Raw genomic sequence first — 10,443 nt, forward strand, 5'->3', positions numbered from 1 at the left:
TGCAGGGTGTCTTGGATGGCCTGGAGTGTGCTCTCCCACTGTTGGGTCTCAGGCTTTCTGATGTCGACGAAGCAGATGCGGCCCCCACGCTGGATCTGCAGGAACATCAGGCTCTGGGCTGTCTTGCTGTGCTCGAGGGAGCGGAGCAGGAAGAAGCAGGAGAAAGGCTTCAAGGCCACGTCCTCATGGTCGAGGTAGAAGGCCACGGCCAGGCACTGGAAGGAGGCGTGGAACTCGAGGGTGGCGAGGCTGTTGAGTGCGGCCTCACACTCGGGGCGGTAGTTCTGACGCACCTGTGAGGGCGATGTGGGCAGCGTGGAGGGCCACTCCCCATCCCAGGGAATGGTGGCTGGGACCAGGCGTCTGTGGGGCAGGAATCGGCGGGGCAGGGGCAGGGGCGCGGGCGCCAGTGGTATTCTCGCAACCTTCCCATGGCAGACGGTGTGGGCGGCCAGACGCGGGCTCTGGGTCAAACGGCAGGCATTCTGGGTGTGGGCTCTGGAATGGACAGATAATAGGGTCTGTTGGGTGGGGTCAGTGCCTGGGCTTGTGATTGGTTAAGGAAGAGGTCACTTGTGTGGGTGGGATCTGTGGGCAGGGCGAGACCACTGTCTATCAAAGCCAGGGTGTGGGCAGGGCGACACCACTGCTTATCAAAGTCAGGATGAGGCAGAGCTACTTTGAGCTGAGTAATTCACATCCGCAAAGTTTTTATTTTATTCATTTATTTATTTCTAATACAAGTTTATTTTAATTGGAGGCTAGTTGCTTTACAATACTGTATTGGTTTTGCCATACATCGACATGAATCTGCCACGAGTGTTCTCCTGTTCCCCATCCTCAATCCCCCTCCCACCTCTCTCCTTATAGCCTCCATCTGGGTCATCCCGGTGCACCAGCCCCGAGCATCCTGTATCATGCTGTGAACCTAGACTGGTGATATGTTTCACATATGATAATATACATGTTTCAGTGCCATTCTCCCAAATCATTCCACCCTTGCCCTCTCCCACAGAGTCCAAAAGACTGTTCTATACATCTGTGTCTCTCTCGCTGTTTTGCACACAGGGTTATTGTTGCCATCTTTCTAAATGTCATATATATGCATTAGTATACTGTATTGGTGTTTTTCTTTCTGGCTTACTTCACTCTGTAAAATAGGCTCCAGTTTCATCCACCTCATTAGAACTGATTCAAATGTATTCTTTTTAATGACAGAGTTATATTCCATTGTGTATATGTACCATGGCTTTCTTATCCGTTCGTCTGTTGATGGACATCTAGGTTGCTTCCATGTCCTGGCTATTATAAACAGTGCTGCGATGAACATCAGGGTACACGTGTGTCTTTCAGTTCTGGTTTCCTTGGTGTGTATGCCCAGCAGTGGGATTGCTGGGTCATAAGGCAGTTCTATTTCCAGTTTTTTAAGGAATCTCCACACTGTTCTCCATAGTGGCTGTACTAGTTTGCATTCCCACCAACAGTGTAAGAGGGTTCCCTTTTCTCCACACCCTCTCCAGCATTTATTGCTTGTAGACTTTTGGATAGCAGCCATTCTGACTGGTATGAAATGGTACCTCACTGTGGTTTCGATTTGCATTTCTCTGATAACGAGTGATGTTGACCATCTTTTCATGTGTTTGCTAGCCATCTGTATGTCTTCTTTGGAGAAATGTCTATTTAGTTCTTTGGCCCATTTTTTGATTGGGTCGTTTATTTTTCTGGAATTGAGCTGCAGGAGTTGCTTGTATATTTTTGAGACTAATTCTTTGTCAGTTGCTTCATTTGCTATTATTTTCTCCCATTCTGAAGGGTGTCTTTTCACCTTGCTTATAGTTTCCTTTGTTGTGCAGAACCTTTTAATTTTAATTAGGTCCCATTTGTTTATTTTTGCTTTTATTTCCAATATTCTGGGAGGTGGGTCATAGAGGATCCTGCTGTGATTTATGTTGGAGAGTGTTTTGCCTATGTTCTCCTCTAGGAGTTTTATAGTTTCTGGTCTTACGTTTAGATCTTTAATCCATTTTAAGTTTATTTTTGTGTATGGTGTTAGAAAGTGTTCTAGTTTCATTCTTTTACAAGTGGTTGAGCAGTTTTCCCAGCACCACTTGTTAAAGAGACTGTCTTTTCTCCATTGTATATTCTTGCCTCCTTTGTCAAAGGTAAGGTGTCCATAGGTGCGTGGACTTATCTCTGGGCTTTCTATTTTGTTCCATTGAACTATATTTCTGTCTTTGTGCCAGTACCATACTGTCTTGATGACTGGCTTTGTAGTAGAGCCTGAAGTCAGGCAGGTTGACTCCTCCAGTTCCATTCTTCTTTCTCAAGATTGCTTTGGCTATTTGAGGTTTTTTGGATTTCCATACAAATTGTGAAATTATTTGTTCTAGCTCTGTGAAAAATACCATTGGTAGCTTGATAGGGTTTGCATTGAATCTATAAGTTGCTTTGGTAGTATACTCATTTTCACTGTATTGATTGTTCTGATCCATGAACATGGTATATATCTCCATCTATTAGCATCCTCTTTGATTTCTTTCACCAGTGTTTTGTAGTTTTCTATATATAGGTCTTTTGTTTCTTTAGGTAGGTATATTCCTAATTATTTTATTCTTTTCGTTGCAATGGTGAATGGAATTGTTTCCTTAATTTCTCTTTCTGTTTTCTCATTGTTAGTGTATAGGAATGCAGGGGATTTTTGTGTGTTGATTTTATATCTTGCAACTTTACTATATTCATTGGTTCGCTCTAGGAATTTTCTGGTGGAGTCTTTAGGGTTTTCTATGTAGAGGATCATGTCCTCTGCAAACAGTGAGAGTTTTACTTCTTCTTTCCCAATTTGGATTCCTTTTATTTCTTTTTCTGCTCTGATTGCTGTGGCCAAAACTTCCAAAACTATGTTGAATAGTAGTGGTGAGAGTGGGCACCCTTGTCTTGGTCCTGACTTTAGGGGAAATGCTTTAAATTTTTCATCATTGAGGTTAATGTTTGCTGTGGGTTTGTCATATATAGCTTTTATTATGTTGAGGTATGTTCCTTTTATTCCTGCTTTCTGGAGGGTTTTTATCATAAATGGATGTTGAATTTTGTCCAAGGCTTTCACCGCATCTATTGAGATAATCATATGGCTTTTATTTTTCAATTTGTTAATTGTGTATTACATTGATTCGGGCTTCCCTGGTGGCTCAGAGGTTAAAGCGTCTGCCTACAATATGGGAGACCTTGGTTTGTTCCCTGGTTTGGGAAGATCCCCTGGAGAAGAAAATGGCAACCCACTCCAGTATTCTTGCCTGGAGAATCCCATGGACGGAGGAGCCTGGTAGGGTGCAGTCCATGGGGTCGCAAAGAGTTGGACACGACTGAGTGGCTTCACTCACTCACTCGCATTGATGCCTTTGTGGATATTGAAGAATCCTTACATCCCTGGGATAAGGCCCACTTGGTCATGATGTATGATCTTTTTAATGTGTTGTTAGATTCTGATTGCTAGAATTTTGTTAAGGATTTTTGCATCTGTGTTCATCAGTGATATTGCCCTGTAGTTTCCTTTTTTTGTGGCATCTTTGTCAGGTTTTGGTATTACGGTGATGGTGGCCTCATAGAATGAGTTTGGAAGTTGACTTTCCTCTGCAATTTTCTGGTAGAGTTTGAGTAGGATAGCTGTTAGCTCTTCTCTAAATTTTTGGTAGAATTCAGCTTTGAAGCCATCTGGACCTAGGCTTTTGTTTGCTGGAAGCTTTCTGATTACGGTTTCAATTTCTGTGCTTGTGATGGGTCTGTTAAGATTTTCTATTTCTTTCTGGTTCAGTCTTAGAAAGTTGTACTTCCCTAAGAATTTGTCCATTTCTTCCAAGTTGTCCATTTTATTAGCATATAATTGCTGATAGTAGTCTCTTATGATCCTTTGTATTTCTGTGTTGTCTGTTGTGATCTCTCCATTTTCATTTCTAATTTTACTGATTTTTCTCCCTTTTTTTCCTTGATGAGTCTGGCTAATGGTTTTTCAATTTTATTTATCCTATCAAAGAACCAACTTTTGGCTTTGTTGATTTTTGCTATGGTCTCTTTTGTTTCTTTTGCATTTATTTCTGCCCTAATTTTTAAGATTTCTTTCCTACTACTAACCCTGGGGTTCTTCATTTCTTCCTTTTCTAGTTGCTTTAGGTGTAGAGTTAGGTTATTTATTTGACTTTTTTCTTGTTTCTTGAGGTATGCCTGTATTGCTATGAACCTTCCTCTTAGCACTGCTTTTACAGTGTCCCACAGGTTTTGGGTTGTTGTGTTTTCATTTTCATTTGTTTCTGTGCATGTTTTGATTTCTTTTTTGATTTCTTCTGTGATTTGTTCATTATTCAGCAGCGTGTTCTTCAGCCTCCATTTGTTGCAATTTTTAATAGTTTTTCTCCTGTAATTGAGATCTAATCTTACTGCATTGTGGTCAGAAAAGATGCTTGGAAAGATTTCAGTTTTTTTTTTAAATTTACCAAGGCTAGATTTATGGCCCAGGATGTGATCTATCCTGGAGAAGGTTCCATGTGTGCTTGGGAAAAAGGTGAAATTCATTGTATTGGGGTGAAATGTCCTATAGATATCAATTAGATCTAACTGGTCTGTTGTATCACTTAAAGTTTGTGTTTCCTTGTTAATTTTCTGTTTAGTTGATCCGTCCATAGATGTGAGTGGGGTATTAAAGTCTCCCACTCTTATTGTGTTATTGTTAATTTCCCCTTTCATACTTGTTAGCATTTGTCTTACATATTGTGGTGCTCCTATGTTGGGTGCATATATATTTATAATTGTTATATCTTCTTCTAGAATTGATCCTTTGATCATTATGTAGTGTCCTTCTTTTCTCTTTTCACAGCCTTTGTTTTAAAGTCTATTTTATCTGAGTATTGCTACTCCTGCTTTCTTTTGGTCTCTATTTGTGTGGAATATCTTTTTCCAGCCCTTCACTTTCATTCTGTATGTGTCCCTTGTTTTGAGGCGGGTCTCTTGTAGACAATATATATAGGGGTCTTGTTTTTGTGTCCATTCAGCCAGTCTTCGTCTTTTGGTTGGGGCATTCAGCCCATTTACATTTAAGGTAATTACTGATAAGTATGATCCCGTTGCCATTTACTTTATCGTTTTGGGTTCGAGTTTATACACCCTTTCTGTGTTTCCTGTCTAGAGAAGATCCTTTAGCATTTGTTGAAGACCTGGTTTGGTGGTGCTGAATTCTCTCAGCTTTTGCTTGTCTGAAAGGTTTTGATTTCTCCTTCATATCTGAATGAGATCCTTGCTGGGTACAGTAATCTGGGCTGTAGGTTTTCTTTCATCACTATAAGTATGTCCTGCCGATCCCTCCTGGCCTGAAGAGTTTCTATTGAAAGATCAGCTGTTATCCTTATGGGAATCCCCTTGTGTGTTATTTGTTGTTTTTCCCTTGCTGCTTTTAATATTTGTTGTTTGTGTTTGATCTTTGTTAATTTGTTTAATATGTGTCTTGGGGTGTTGTGCCTTGGGTTTATCCTGTTTGGGACTCTCTGGGTTTCTTGGACTTGGGTGATTATTTCCTTCCCCATTTTAGGGAAGTTTTCAACTATTATCTCCTCAAGTATTTTCTCATGGTCTTTCTTTTTGTCTTCTTCATCTGGGATTCCTGTGATTCGAATATTGGGGCATTTAACATTGTCCAGAAGTCTCTGAGATTGTGCTTATTTCTTTTAATTCGTTTTTCTTTTTTTCCTCTCTGTTTCATTTATTTCTGCCATTCTATCTTCCACCTCACTTATCCTATCTTCTGCCTCCGTTATTCTACTGTTGGTTCCCTCCAGAGTGTTTTTTATCTCATTTATTGCATTATTCATTATATATTGACTCTCTCTATTTCTTCTAGGTCCTTGTTAAACCTTTCTTGCATCTTCTCAATCCTTGTCTCCAGGCTATTTATCTGTAACTCCATTTTTGTTTTCAAGATTTTGGATCATTTTCACTATCATTATTTGGAATTCGTTATCTGATAGATTCCCTATCTCTTCCTCTTTGTTTTTGTTTGGTTTGGTGGGCATTCATCCTGTTCCTTTACCTGCTGGGTATTCTTCTGCCTCTTCATCTTGTTTATATTGCTGTGTTTGGGGTGGACTTTCCGTATTCTGGCGGTTTGTGGAGTTTCCTTGCTGTGCGTGCTGTTGGACAGGTGGCTTGTCAAGGTTTCCTGGTTAGGGAAGCTTGTGTCAGTGTTCTGGTGGGTGGAGCTGGATTTTTTCTCCCTGGAGTGCAATGAAGTGTCGAGTAATGAGTTATGAGATGTCAGTGGGTTTAGCGTGTCTTTGGGCTGCCTGTAAATTGAAGCTCAGGGCTACGTTCCTGTGTTGCTGGAGAATTTGCATGGTATATCTTGCTCTGGATCTTGTTGGCCCTTGGGTGGTGCTTAGTTTCAGTGTAGGTATGGAGGCTTTTGATGAGCTCCTATCGATTACTGTTCCCTGGAGTCAGGAGTTCGCTGGTATTCTCAGGATTTGGACTTAGCCCCCTGCCTCTGGTTTTCAGTCTTATTCTTACAGTAGCCTCAAGACTTCTCCATCTGTCACTTCCAGGGTGGTTCCTTCTGTTTTAGGTTCTGCTGTTTGCTGGTCTCTTCAGTATCTGATTTCCACCCTGACAAAAGGGGGCCGTGCTAGGCACTTTTTTAGGGTCACTTGTTCAGTCGTGCCGTGGGGAGGGAGGAACGCTGCAAACAAATAACGCTGGCGTCTGTGGGGAGTGCTCCCAGTGTCTCAGGCACACTGGGTTTGCACCCACTCACGGTGTGTGTGCTTTCCCTGTCTGCACTGCTTAGGCTCGAGGTTGCTTTTCCGGGAACTGTCTGAGGCCAGCCCTGGGTTGTATGCATATCTCAGGTCTAAGCTGCTCAGCTTCAGGTACTCCTCACAGGCACAGACTTGGTTGGCCCGCGTTTTGTGTCCTTCCCAGGTCCAAGCAGCTCGGGTGACCAGGTGTTTGGCGAGGGTGGTCACTGTGACTTATCGCCTCCCCCCATCCCTATGCTCAGTTTTCTAGGTGTACAACTGGTGCACCTTCTCAAGTGGACTTTGACCGTCCAGAATCGCAAGAAGTCTTGGTTAGCAATGAAGCCTGCTTACAGCTTAGTAGATAATGTTTCTCTGGGGCCGTGATTGCCCCCTTCAGGCTCTGGCAGCCCTCAGTTGCCTGTCTCTGGCGGGGAATGGGCAGGTCCACAGCCGGCTATCGCTGCTCAGTCCTTTATTCTGTGAGCGTGCCTGGCATTGTCTTAGGTTAGGGCTTTTCACCAGGTAGCTCTCACACAGTCTGGTTTGCTATCTCAAGTTAGTTCCCTCAGTTTGCCCTCTGGGCATTCAGGTCTGGTCCTTACTCTAAGCAATGCAGCCCACGCCTTCCTGCCCAGCCCCCGCTTGCTAGTGGCGAATGCAAGCATCTGAGCTGCTTCTCTGCTGGGAGTTACTGTTGGGCATGGAATCTGTGGGTTTTCATTATTTATTTACTTTTCCTCCCGGTTATGTTGCCCTCTGTGGTTCCAGGGCTCGCCACAGACTTGCCAGTGAGTGTGTTTCCTGGTGTTTGGAAACTTCTCTCTTTTTTAAGACTTCCCTTCCCGGGACAGATCTCCATCCCTACCTCTTTTGTGTCTCTTTTTATCTTTTATATTTTTTCCTATCTCCTTTTGAAAACAGTGGGCTGCTTTTCTAGGTGCCTGATGTCCTCTGCTGGCATTCAGAAGTTGTTTTGTGGAATTTACTCAGCATTCAAATGTTCTTTTGATGAATTTGTGGAGAACAAAGTGTTCTCCCCGTCCTATTCCTCTGCTATCTTAGGACTGCCTCCCACAAAGTTTTAAATTTTGCTCTAATACTTTTTTTCCCAAGGACTTTCTCTTATTCTCTAACTGATCCCTTTTATAGCACCCTGTTCCCATTTTATAAACCCACTGTCATTTTTACAGTTCTGAGAATATGAATTTGGATTTTTTATAATGTTCTCTTCTGTTTCCTGTAGTGTGTGTGTGTGTGTGTGTGTGTGTGTGTGTGTGTATTTTTTTTTTTCCTCCAGAAATCGTTCTATTCATTCAGCATGATCTCTTTCACTTCCATCAAATATCTGGTAAACATTTGTCCATCCATATTTGGGAGTAAAGGACTCAGGTTCGATCCTGCATCTGAAAGATCCTCTGGAGAAGGGAGTGGCTACCCAATCCAGTATTCTTGTCTGGAGAATCCCATGGACAGAGCAGCCTAGCAGGCTACAGTCAATAAGGTCACAAAGAGTCAGACAGGACTGAGTGACTAACAGTACACTCCTAAGTTTGGATTACTTGGCATTTAATAAAGGTGGTTCTCAGAGGCTTTCTACTTCACATGCCTCTTTAAAGCTCTTGCTTTTTCAGTTCCGATACTTGGCACTGGGCTGGAGTCTTCCTCCTACTAGGTCAGTGGTCTTGGCTCTTCCTATCCTCCCCTCAACTCAAGCATCTGCTCTTACCTTTTGTAGAATTTCTTCAGGGAATTCTGGTTGAAGTTTGTCTCTCCATTGTCATAGCACAACTTGGAGGGTGCAGGCTTTGACCTAGGAGTACCTTGGCATCTACTTTTTCTGGGGAGAAAGTCACTTGGGCACTTAACTTTGTTAAATCTTCCCACAGTAAGGGAATAGGGCATTGAGGCAGATACAGAAAACTGTGCCCTATGTATGCTTTTTTCCCCTAAAATTATGTACGATCTGAGGTAGAAAATGGAGAGTATACATGTAGGAATGCCCTGGGTTGACCTTGATCATCTAGCCGCTCCTGGAACTTGTTTCATTGGGTATTGCCCTGCCGGAGGCTGAGGACCCCCTGTGTCAAATTTAGTACCCTGGTGGGTTCAAGGATGGGGAGACCAATCCTTTTGGCCTCTCTGGTGAGGCAGGGTACAGGGGCATGGGTGGATTTGTGGCCTTCAGAGGATTGTTGATGGAAGCTCCGAACTTTGTGGAGGGCTTCTCACTCTTTATGTCAGGGGAAGCATGGGAGTCATGAAGGAGGAGCCAGATGGATTCAGACAGGATCATCATTAAGCTCTGACCCAAGTGAGACAGGCTTTTTCTGGAGGTTCAGTCTTCTCCCTGAACCATACCTTCCTTCTGCAAATTTGTATTCTTCTGAATAACTTAGAAAAACTGGTTGAGGTCAGACATATTGAACCCACTCCTTGTACCTGCCTACTCTTGATCTGAGGGGAGTTGATAATCCCAGTGCCAGGCAGAGCTAATGTGAGGACTGCCAAGAGTTCTCTATCTGGGAGTACGTCCTCTGAAGAAAGACAGGCCCTTCGAGAAGCCAGAGCTCAGGGGTTGGTGGACCATTTTCCACTACTGTATGGCTCAAGCTAGTTGACTTTTATGCCAGCAAAACCACCAAGGGCTGGTCACAAATGCCAGTAGGAAATGCCTGCCTCTTCTTCCCAGCCTTCACGGATGGGGTTCAACCTGCAGTCTTCTGAGAAATGTGAGGTCTGGGTGATGTGGGAAATTTGGTGGCACCTGGAGAAACATTGCTTTCATGGGTGCTGCAGGGAAGCAGCAGGGTTTGCCAGTCTTGGCTCACAGTACACTTTGTCTCTTGATAGGAAAAATCGAGGCACACGAGAGACTTGCCCCTCAACCGCTCTCCACTTTTGTGCTGGTTCTGAAGGGTTAGCCAGCCCCTCTGAGAATGGATGTTTTGAGGAGAAGAGAGATCAGACAACGCCTAAGTCAAAGGCTTAGTCAGTATCCCAGGTTTCACACCCAAGAGCTGAGAACAGTCTATGGATTTTCCTGTCTTTAAAAAATGGCCTCCTTCATTCCCTGCCCCCTTCCTAAAAAGTCTGAGAGGTTTAAGAGAGGAAGCCAGAGCCTAGTTTAATTTCTGGAGCAAAGGCGGCAGTGACTATCCACAGTTTGGCTGTAAGAATTTTCTGGAGAAACGACAGAGGAGAATGGACCATCTCCAGGATGACCAGCTTGGGTTTGAGGGTTCACTTAAGGAATACAGAAAAAGAAGCCATCCCTTAGAGATAGTTGGCACAAATGGTAGCTTGAAAGCCACACGTGGCACCTAGCTGCCAGGGAAGCTGTCCCAGCAATTTCAAGACTGGAGCCTATTTGGTCAGAGGCTCCTAATAGTTTTTTCCCTCATGCTGAGTGGCATGCCTGCCTATCACCGAGGGGCCTGTGAGAGTCCAGGCTCCATCTCACGTGCCACCTTGAAGAACTTACCCAATGAGGAGGAAGGTGAAAGAGGTGATTGTATCACCTGGGAAAAAGTGAAGTGCAGAAGCTCTGATAAAACACAATGGTTAAAGTGTGCGGGTGTCTGTTGGTGTGTCTGTCACCGTGTGTGAAACATCAAATGCAAGAAGAGGCTTCCAAGGCCCTTTGCATAACTGCTGTTGAAGACACATT

This window comes from Capricornis sumatraensis, chromosome X (genome assembly GCF_032405125.1).
Source record: "Capricornis sumatraensis isolate serow.1 chromosome X, serow.2, whole genome shotgun sequence".
In the NCBI taxonomy this organism is placed as follows: Eukaryota; Metazoa; Chordata; class Mammalia; order Artiodactyla; family Bovidae; genus Capricornis; species Capricornis sumatraensis.